Raw genomic sequence first — 11328 nt, 5'->3', positions numbered from 1 at the left:
GGGCCAAAGCCACAACCAAGAAATCATGGGGGTGGACGGCAGGCAATAAGAAGCAAGGCCACCACACGGTGCAGCAATAGGAGCCAAGGAGGAACAAGAAGAAACGAGGGCGCTGAGGATGGGCACCTATCCCAAGGACCAACATGGCCTTCACGCCTGGACATGGACAGCGACGACGATGGCTGTGAGGATTCCAGGACCACAGCGGCTGGGGGGGAGGATGACTCCCGCACGGCCTAGTAACTATGATTCCATGTTTTGTTTGTCTCCTTATGCAGGCCCACTACAAGGGGAAGAGGGGAGTCATGGATCACAGGGGGATAGAATAGCCCCCAACATAGGGTCACTAGAGTCCACCGCCAGGGAAGTGAAGGCAATGATAAGGAGTTTAACAGACAGAATACACTGCCTAGAGGGACATGGGCTGGGACATTTAGCAGCCTGGAGGAGCCCGTAAGCTCCGCCTGGTGCCATAGGGGGTAGAGAAGGTATTATCAAGGGCTCCGAGACAATGTCAATGGAGAAGAGGAGAATGGACAGTTAGATGACAAGGTGCGGGAAAAGGTAAATATTTGCTTCGCGGGTCCTTTGGGTGCCCACCTTAAAAAAAGAGGTGAAGGAAAAAAATCTGGAAAGACAAGTATGTGGACATTTTTTCTCTGTTACCGTTAGAGAGGATGAGTGCAGGGAAGTCAGGAAAGGAAGGGGGGGAAAAAGGAAGAGGATCGATAGGGTACGGTGGTCGCGCAAACGTTTTCAAATTGGTTTCACTCCTTTATGATCTTAGCTAGTGTCATAGGGCAAAAAGCGCCCGAAAACTGCTCTCAATTGTTTTGCTACATGGTCTCCATTGGGGAGGCCTACAAGTCATATGGGCAAGCGTGGCTGCGGTATGACGAACAATTTTGCCAGCGCAAGGCCATTCAACCATCCATTAGATGGGACCAAAATGATATAGGCCTGTGGCTTAAAATTATGTCCCTAAACCACAGATATGGGAACCCCTTTCATGGGGGGACCGGTAATGCCAGCCATACAGGGTACAGCGCAGGAGGTCAGGCAGCGGGAAGCATTCAGAGCTGGGGCGGGAATCAGAAACTCGGGCTGTGCTGGCAATTCAATGAGTGATAATGTAAATTTGGAGCAGGCTGTAAATTTAGGCACGTGTTCCACCTGTAATGGAGTGTCACGTGAGGCTAATAGGTGTGCCAAAAAGTACGGTGGTAGGGTGGGAGGAGCCGGCCATGGTCAAGGGGCAAACACCAGTCAAATTGCACATGATGCTCCCTTACCTAAATAGGTACACGAATAGGAAAAAGCGTGCTTATTATCTAGGAGCTTCAGAGACGGGTTTCTTATCCCTTCCCCGGCATTCCAAATGCCACGGAAGTTGAAGAATCTGAATTCGGCCTATCAGCACCCAGGGGATGTAAAAGAAAAACTGAGGAAAGAGGTGCAGATGGGCCGGATGCAGGTACTTTTAAGTTCCCACCCATATCGGGGTTGGTGGTTTCTCCATTGGGTATTGTCCCGAAGAAGGAATCAAGCAAGTACTGAATTATCCACCACCTGTCATATCCTCGTGGTAAGTCTGTCAATGACGGCATTGATCCAGATTTATGTTCTGTACTATTCTATACGCATTATTTAACGAGGCAGTAGAGTGGGTGAGAAAATGTGGGAGAGGGACGCTGATGGCAAAAACCGACGTGGAGTCAGCTTTTCGGTTATTGCTGGTACACCCAGATAGTTAGTGGTTGCTCGGGTTGCTAGTGGGAGGAGGAGTACTTTGTGGACAGGTGCCCACTGATGGAATGCTCTTTGTCGTGTTTGCGGTTTGAGGCCTTTAGCACCTTTCTGGAGTGGGTAATAAAGGACATCACAGGGTTGGGTTAGTTGATCCACTACTCAGATGATTGTTGGTGCGTAGGTCCCCCACAATTGGAGGTGTGCGATACTATCTTAAAGAGTTTGCAGTGGGTCACAAAAGAGTTTGGGGTGCCATTAGCTCCCAAAAAATTGGCGACCCTAAGAGCAGAAATAGGCAGGGCAAGGAGGGTTAAAAAAAACTGAGGCTATGGGAGGTGCAGTCCTTACTAGGGAGTTTAAACTTTGCATGCCGGGTCATGCGTATAGACAGAGATTAGCGGGGGCAACGGTGGGCGTGAAGTCACCACATGACTGTGTGTGCCTAACGGCGGATAATAAAGCAGACTTGGCGGTTTGGGATACATTCCTGGAGAAGTACAATGGATGATCTCTGATGATGGAAGGGGGATGTTGTAATTGAGACATTGACTTATACACGGATGCAGTGGGCAGTTATAATTTCGGAGCATATTGCCAAGGACAGTGGTGCGCGGCTGAATGGCCAGAGGAATGGCTGCGCTCGGGGCTGATCAAAAACATTGCATTACTAGAGATTTTTCCTATCCTGGTTGCGGTAACGCTATGGGGAGGATGGCTAAAAAAACAAAAAGGTTCGGTTTAAGTGCAATAACATAGGTGTGTTATGGCCATAAATAATATCACCGCGTTTTAGCCGCCAGTAATTCGAGTGTTGCGGCAGCTGGTGTTGGAATGCCTATCCATTAATGCCCATTTTACAGCATCGCATGTTTCAAGCCAATTTAACTCTGTAGCTGATGCACTTTCTCGTTTCCAGTGGGAGTGGTTTCGGGCGTTGGCCCCCGAAGCAGAAGAAGAGGGCCTACCCTGCCCTCCTGGACTCTGGAATGTGGCATCAGGGCTGCCGAGCCGCTGATCAAGTCATCCTTAACAAGTAGCACTTGGGCAGCTTACTTACGGACATGGAAGGAGTGGGAACAATGGCTAGGCCAAGGGAATGAGGACTTGACGGAGGAAGAACAAATTGGGGTTTTATTGATGGGAATTAGGCAAGTCTTAGAGAGTAGATGGTCTACAGCAAAGATGGGTCAATTAATTTCAGGGCTAGCGTTCGGGTTTAAACTGAGGAACAGAACGGACTTGACAAAGAGTTCTTTAGTAAGACAGGCCATTAAGGGTTACCGGAAAGGAATCGGTATGAAGGACAGCAGGCGGCCGGTGTCATTCGGTCTGTTGGAAAAATTAGGGCTACAGTTAGAGACGGTGTGCAGGTCACGTTTCGAGGTAGGCCTGTTTAGGCTGGCCTTCTCACTGGCATTCTTTGGGGCGATGAGGATAGGGGAATTGGTAGCACCAGGCAAAGCGATAGAGGGGGACATTTTAGCCGAAGACATCAGGGATACAAAAGAGGGATTAGAATTTTGGATCCAGAGATCAAAGACAGATCAGAAGGGAAAAGGAAAAATGGTGCTATTGGGACAGGTAAGCGGTTCTGTCATGTGTCCTTGGAGATGTTTTGTGGGATTCACAGCCACCAGGCCTCGACAGGGTGGACCGCTGCTATGTCACGAAGATGGGTCCTACTTGTCCAAGTACCAATTTATTAGAGTATTCCAGATGTGTATGGTAAGAACAGGTGTTGATCCGGGCAATTATACGGGCCATTCCAGGATATAGTACACCTCACTAATTTTTCTTTAGTTTGTTGCAGGACAAGCTCCAATCGTTATCTGGATTTTAGGACATTTTCTGGGGAGCACAGCAGGCTGACAGATGGATGGACGGGAGACAGTTAGATTTCGCAAAGAAAAGAGCGGTGATTAGGTGGCTGGGGTATAGGGGTTTGACATGGGGCCGGGTGCTTTACGAGTTTTAATCGGGCAGTGTACCTTTATGGAGTCCCGAATGTATTAGTCTTGCAAGTAGGGGGTAATGATTTGGCATCTAGCTCGGGAAAGGGACTGAGTGATAACATCAGAAGGGATATAAGGCAGCTGGGATTGACGTGCCCAAGTATGAGAGTGGTGTGGTCTGACATGGTACCTGGAAGGAAATGGCAGGGGGCACGGTCAGTGAAAAAGATTAACAAAGCTCGGGTTAAAGTCAACAAAGAGGTATCTAAGTTCGTTGTGCGGAACGGGGGTGTGGCGGTACGTCACGCAGTTTTAGATTCAACGGAAAGAGATTACTGGTTAGCGGATGGGGTGCATTGAAACACACTGGGGATGGATTTGTGGATCGAAGGCCTACGGGAGGGGATACAGAGGGCCACAGCAGGGCTGGTTGGTGGGGTCTCGAGCACTTGAAGGGGGTGTCAAGTTGCTCTCAGTGTGGTGTTGGTGGGTCCTCGAAGCTGGCACAAAATTAGGTAATGGGGGATTCTTGCATTATGGGGACCCCTACATTGGATGGTTACGGGTTGTTGGTGGTCAGGTGAGACTTGGGTGATACCTGACGAGGCAAGTCGGGGTCACGCTATGAGACCCGGAGGGCCACCTGATGTTGGAGGTCAGGTGCACGATAACCGATGGGTGGGTACGCGACGACGGAAGTCGGGTGCAGGCTAGAGGTGGGGAGGCAACCTCTTCCTTCAATTCATGGTGTTTCCGAGCCTGGGAAAAAACGCATCTGGAAGTAAAGCTGGGAGGGAAGGGGCAATGCTGACGAGATAATCACCAGAGCAGGATCGGGTTAGCTTCGAGGGCCCCACCAAGTGTCTTTAATTATTAATAAAAGTGGCTGCTGCGGCCATTATTATCCAAAAAAATATTGGTTGTGGCTTGTTTTATTCGGGTGGGGGAGGGGGGGTGAAAGTCACGGGGAGTCGACCTTGCCAGGGTCATGCATCATACAGACTATTGTCTTTTATCTTTTGCGCACTAATATACCAAACAGCCAACACTGGATTGAAAGTGGTTGTTTCATCGTTATTGCTGCACCTTTGTTTCTGCCATAATTAATCGGGTCAGCTGCACCCTGTCAGTGCATTTGTTTGGAGGCCTGTGATTTTTTGGACTGTAAGGCTATGTGCACACGTTGCGGATTCGTGTGCGGATTTTTCCGCACCGTTTTTGCAAAATCCGCAGGAAAAACGCACTGCGTTTTACCTGCGGATTTACCGCGGATTTCCTGTGGTTTTTGTGCGGACTCCACCTGCGGATTCCTATTGAGGAGCAGGTGTAAACCGCTGTGGAATCCGCACAAAGAATTGAACTGCTGCGGAAAATACAATGCAGCGTTTCCGCACGGTATTTTCCGCAGGATGTGCACTGCGGATTTGGTTTTCCATAGGTTTACATGGTACTGTAAACCATATTGAAAACAGCTGCGAATCCGCAGCGGCAAGTCCGCTGCGGATCCGCAGCCAAATCCGCAACATGTGCACATAGCCTAATGCCTTCAACTCGACCCACACTGGCCATTACACCCTTGCATAGCAATTAGTGATACATCACTTTTGTTGTTATCTGAACTGGAAATTATGAAGCACAAGCATATTTCTATTCCCACTGAGACGCCAGGAAAGACATAAGCCAATTACTCAAATGACGGACGTTGCAATTAATCGCCCAACACTTACTATATACCAGGTTCCTACACTCTACATGTGGTTGGTAAGTTGTCAAATACTTCCTTCCCTTTTCATCTTCATATGAATTTAATTTTAATATACTCACTAGGTTGCTCAGCATATATGTCGATTTGCTCCATTTTTAGATTTATTGTAAACTGGTCACAAAGAAATCTTAATTGTGTATTCCATACACGCTATGGGTGTCTATATACAGGTTCCATATTCAGATTAATCTTATATTCTCATACTTAACAGGCTGTTATATAAAATGTAAAGAGCCAAAGACTATAAGCTGCACTACTTTGATTGCCTCAGCTACACACAGGAGATCGAATGGGAGGCATAAAGGACACCCTTCCAGTAGGCACGAGTTAAATGCCACTGTCAGAGATTGACAGCGGCATTTAAATAGTTAACAGCCACGGGTGATTGCGATTCCATCCACAGCTCTTGTGGGCACATGTCAGCTGTGTAGATCAGCTGACATGTGCTTGGAAAGGCGCAGGCCCAGCGCCAGAGCCCGCACCAAACAGGGGGAATCTGACGTGGGCGTACTATTATGCCCAACCTCGGAAAGGGGTTAAAAATCAGTTCCAGACCCTACCAAACAATCCCATGTGTAATGCTCATCCTCTATATGCAAAGATGCCATATAACATGCCATATTCTAGTGAAATATGCAAGAAACATGAGAACCATGGCAGTGCAGAATGTGTATTGTTGGCATATTGTGGCGTAACACAGCTTTTTATTGATAGTGTCATCTATCTGAAAACTTCACATAAATGAAAGGGGTTCGCCATAGTTAAAAAATATGATCTACAGTTCGCCAGAAATAGCACCATTTGTATTTAGGGGCGGTCTTTGTGTTTTCAGCTAATTCTTAGTCAAGTAAATAGCAACAAACAATAAAATCCTTCAGCTTGCTCTGGCCATTAGGAAGGGAACCACACACACATTGTTGTGTCAGAGGTATATGAATGTGAATGCATTGAGCTCCCCCTTGTGGCCACTATAATGTTATGATGCCTATGATACAAGAAAGGGATTTGCAATTTAACTTTTTGTTAAATATGAATATATACATACAGTACCAGACCAAACGTTTGGACACACCTTCTCATTTAAAGATTTTTCTGTATTTTCATGACTATGAAAATTGTACATTCACACTGAAGGCATCAAAACTATGAATTAACAAATGTGGAATTATATACTTAAAGGGACACGGTCACCTGAATTTGGAGGGAACAATCTTCAGCCATGGAGGCGGGGTTTTGGTGTTTTTGATTCACCCTTTCCTTACCCGCTGGCTGCATGCTGGCTGCAATATTGGATTGAAGTTCATTCTCTGTCCTCTGTAGTACACGCCTGCGCAAGACAAGATTGCCTTGCGCAGGCGTGTACTATGGAGGACAGAGAATGAACTTCAATCCAATATTGCAGCCAGCATGCAGCCAGCGGGTAAGGAAAGGGTGAATCAAAAACCCCAAAACCCCGCCTCCACGGCTGAAGATTGTTCCCTCCAAATTCAGGTGACAGTGTCCCTTTAACAAAAAAGTGTGAAACAACTGAAATTATGTCTTATATTCTAGGTTCTTCAAAGTAACCACCTTTTGCTTTGATTATTGCTTTCCACACTCTTGGCATTCTCTTGATGAGCTTCAAGAGGTAGTCACCGGGAATGGTCTTCCAACAATTTTGAAGGAGTTCCCAGAGATGCTTAGCACTTGTTGGCCCTTTTGCCTTCGCTCTGCGGTCCAGCTCACCCCAAACCATCTCGATTGGGTTCAGGTCTAGTGACTGTGGAGGCCAGGTCATCTAGTGTAGCACCCCATCACTCTCCTTCTTGGTCAAATAGCCCTTACACAGCCTGGAGGTGTGTTTGGGGTCATTGTCCTGTTGAAAAATAAATGATGGTCCAACTAAATGCAAACCGGGTGGAATAGCATGCCGCTGCAAGATGCTGTGGTAGCCATGCTGGTTCAATATGCCTTCAACTTTGAATAAATCCCCAACAGTGTCACCAGCAAAGCACCCCCACACCATCACACCTCCTCCATTCTACACGGTGGGAACCAGGCATGTAGAGTCCATCCGTTCACTGTTTCTGCGTCACAATAAAAAAAAAATAATAACATACAATGTACACAGAAAGGTGCTAGTCAGGGTTATACATACAGTAGCTCAATATACTGAGCACTCCTAGATGTGCAGCAAAACTGTAATTCTATCATAACCATACCTCCCAACTTTTGAAGATGGGAAAGAAGGACACATTTTAGGCCACGCCTCTGACCACACCCATTCATAACTAGTCACACCCATGTCCCAACCACACCCATTTAGCACTGCTGATCACACTGTTTCATAAAGAATAATTATAAACAAAAAAATATGGCCACACAGTGCTCCATACTGTATAATGGCCGCACATGATGCTCCATACTGTATAATGGCCGCACATGATGCTCCATACTGTATAATGGCCGCACATGATGCTCCATACGGTATAATGGCCGCACATGATGCTCTATACTGTATAATGGCCGCACATGATGCTCCATACTGTATAATGGCCGCACATGATGCTCCATATGGTATAATGGCCGCACATGATGCTCCATACTGTATAATGGCCACACATGATGCTCCATACTGTATAATGTCCGCACATGATGCTCCATACTGTATAATGGCCGCACATGATGCTCCATACTGTATAATGGCCGCACATGATGCTCCATACTGTATAATGGCCGCACATGATGCTCCATACTGTATAATGACCGCACATGATGCTCCATACGGTATAATGGCCGCACATGATGCTCCATACGGTATAATGGCCGCACATGATGCTCCATACTGTATAATGGCCGCACATGATGCTCCATACGGTATAATGGCCGCACATGATGCTCCATCTATATATATAATTGTCTAAGGGTTTTTCTGTCTGTCTGTCCTGGAAATCCTGCGTCTCTGATTGGTCGAGGCCACCAGGCCTCGACCAATCAGCGAAGGGCACAGCATGGCGACGATGTCATAAAGGTTGCCTCGACCAATCAGCGACGGGCACAGTCTGCCGCAAATTCGCCTCGACCAATCAGCGATGGGCACAGTATCGACGTAGATTGTTATGGACCTGGTGGTTAGGAGCACCCGGAACGACCTGCTGGTTAAACTCACACAGGACAAGCTCTGGGAAGTGGGAGCTCTGCTGACCGCAACCCCTAATCCTATCACACAACTAGAAATAGCCGTGGAGCGTACCTAACTCGACCTAGACGCCTCTTCACAGCCTAAGAGCTAACTAGCCCTAAAGATAGAAAATAAAGCCTACCTTGCCTCAGAGAAATTCCCCAAAGGAAAAGCCAGCCCCCCACATATATTGACTGTGAGTTAAGATGAAAGTCACAAACACAGAAATGAAACAGGTTTCAGCAAAGGGAGGCCAGACTTACTAAACAGACTGAGGATAGGAAAGGTATCTTTGCGGTCAGCACAAAAAACTAAAAAAAGACCACGCAGAGTGTGCAAAAAGACCTCCGCACCGACTCACGGTGCGGAGGTGCCACTCTGCATCCCAGAGCTTCCAGCTAGCAAGGCAAAATCATGATAACCAGCTGGACAAGGAAATAATGAACAAATAGTTAACTAGCAGGGACTTAGCTTCTGCTGGAGTAGACAGGTCACCAGAAAGATCCAAGAGCGAACTGAACCAGTACAAGAACATTGACAGCTGGCATGGAGTAACGATCTGAATGGAGTTAAATAGAGCAGCCAGCCACAGAATAAACTACGTCACCTGTGGAAGGAACCTCAGAAGCAGCAGCTCCACTCACAGCCACCAGAGGGAGTCCATGGACAGAACTCGCCGAAGTACCATTCATGACCACAGGAGGGAGTTCGATAACAGAATTCACAACAGTACCCCCCCTTGAGGAGGGGTCACCGAACCCTCACCAGAGCCCTCAGGCCGATCAGGACGAGCCAAATGAAAGGCACGAACTAGATCGGCAGCATGAACATCAGAGGCAAAAACCCAGGAATTATCTTCCTGACCATAACCCTTCCACTTGACCAGGTACTGGAGTTTCCGTCTCGAAATACGAGAATCCAAAATCTTCTCCACCACATACTCCAACTCCCCCTCGACCAACACCGGGGCAGGAGGATCAACGGAGGGAACCATAGGCGCCACGTATCTCCGCAATAACGACCTATGGAACACATTATGGATGGCAAAAGAAGCTGGAAGGGCCAAACGAAATGACACAGGATTGAGAACCTCAGAAATCTTATACGGACCAATGACACGAGGCTTAAACTTAGGAGAGGAAACCTTCATAGGAACATGATGAGATGACAACCAAACCAAATCCCCAACACGAAGTCGGGGACCAACACAGCGCCGGCGGTTAGCGAAACGTTGAGCCTTCTCCTGGGACAATGTCAAATTGTCCACCACATGAGTCCAAATCTGCTGCAACCTGTCCACCGCCGTATCCACACTGTTACGCTCACGCCCTGACTGGTGGGCGTGAGCTCGGGGGTTTTGTGGCCCCACTGTGCCACAAACCAGACTACCCTGGAAGGGGCGTGACTATAACAGCTGCCTGGGTTTTCACTGGAGCCTCTGATGGTGAGGACAGGCTTGTGCAGCAGGCAGCTGCCAGGTGCTACTCCAGGGTGGTGTCTGGCTGTGGCTGCTGATCCCACTTGGGAGACAGGAACACCAGGATTGGTGCGGGCATTAGGCAGGACTGGCAGAAGAGCACGGCTGGAACACAGACGAGTAGGCTGGCACGGCTGTTATGAAAGGTAATTCAGTACCACAATGGACATAGAGGTCAGCGCACATACAGTGACCTGGCAATAACCCAAAAAACAAGAACGAGCTCTGAGATGTGGGAACTCTGTTGACCGCAATTCCTAATCCTCTCCAACCACACTAAAGGCAGCCGTGGATTGCGCCTGACGCTCCCTATGCAACTCGGCACAGCCTGAGAAACTAGCTAGCCTGAAGATAGAAAATAAGCCTACCTTGCCTCAGAGAAATACCCCAAAGGAAAAGGCAGCCCCCACATATAATGACTGTGAGTTAAGATGAAAAGACAAACGTAGAGATGAAATAGATTTAGCAAAGTGAGGCCTAACTTTCTGAACAGAGCGAGGATAGGAAAGTAACTTTGCGGTCAACAAAACCCTACAAAGACCACGCAAAGGGGGCAAAAAGACCCTCCGTACCGAACTAACGGCACGGAGGTACACCCTCTGCGTCCCAGAGCTTCCAGCAAGCAGAAAAAAAACAAATTGACAAGCTGGACAGAAAAAAAACAGCAAACAAATAGCAAAGAGGAACTTAGCTATGCAGAGCAGCAGGCCACAGGAACGATCCAGGAGGAAACAGGTCCAATACTAGAATATTGACTGGAGGCCAGGATCAAAGCACTAGGTGGAGTTAAATAGAGCAGCACCTAACGACTTCACCACTCACCTGAGGAAGGAAACTCAGAAGCCGCAGTACCACTTTCCTCCACCAACGGAAGCTCACAGAGAGAACCAGCCGAAGTACCACTTGTGACCACAGGAGGGAGCTCTGCCACAGAATTCACAACACACGGCTGAGACAGGGCTGGCAGAGACACGGCAGAGAACACAGGGCTGGCAGAGACACGGCAGGGAACAGGACTGGCTAGGACAGCAGGAACACAGGACTGGAAGGCAGGGCAGGAACAGCAGGACTGGCAGGAACACAGGATTGGGAGGCACGGCAGAGAACACAGGACTGGTTGATGTGGTATATGAAGGAACAGGTAAGGGCCTGTTCACACTGGATGTGCAGGTACAGATATGTAGTTTGGAACACAGGGCTGGCAGAGACACGGCAGAGAACACAG

The sequence above is a fragment of the Ranitomeya imitator genome, chromosome 5, assembly GCF_032444005.1.
Source record: "Ranitomeya imitator isolate aRanImi1 chromosome 5, aRanImi1.pri, whole genome shotgun sequence".
NCBI lineage: Eukaryota > Metazoa > Chordata > Amphibia > Anura > Dendrobatidae > Ranitomeya > Ranitomeya imitator.
This window is presented reverse-complemented; position numbering follows the sequence as displayed.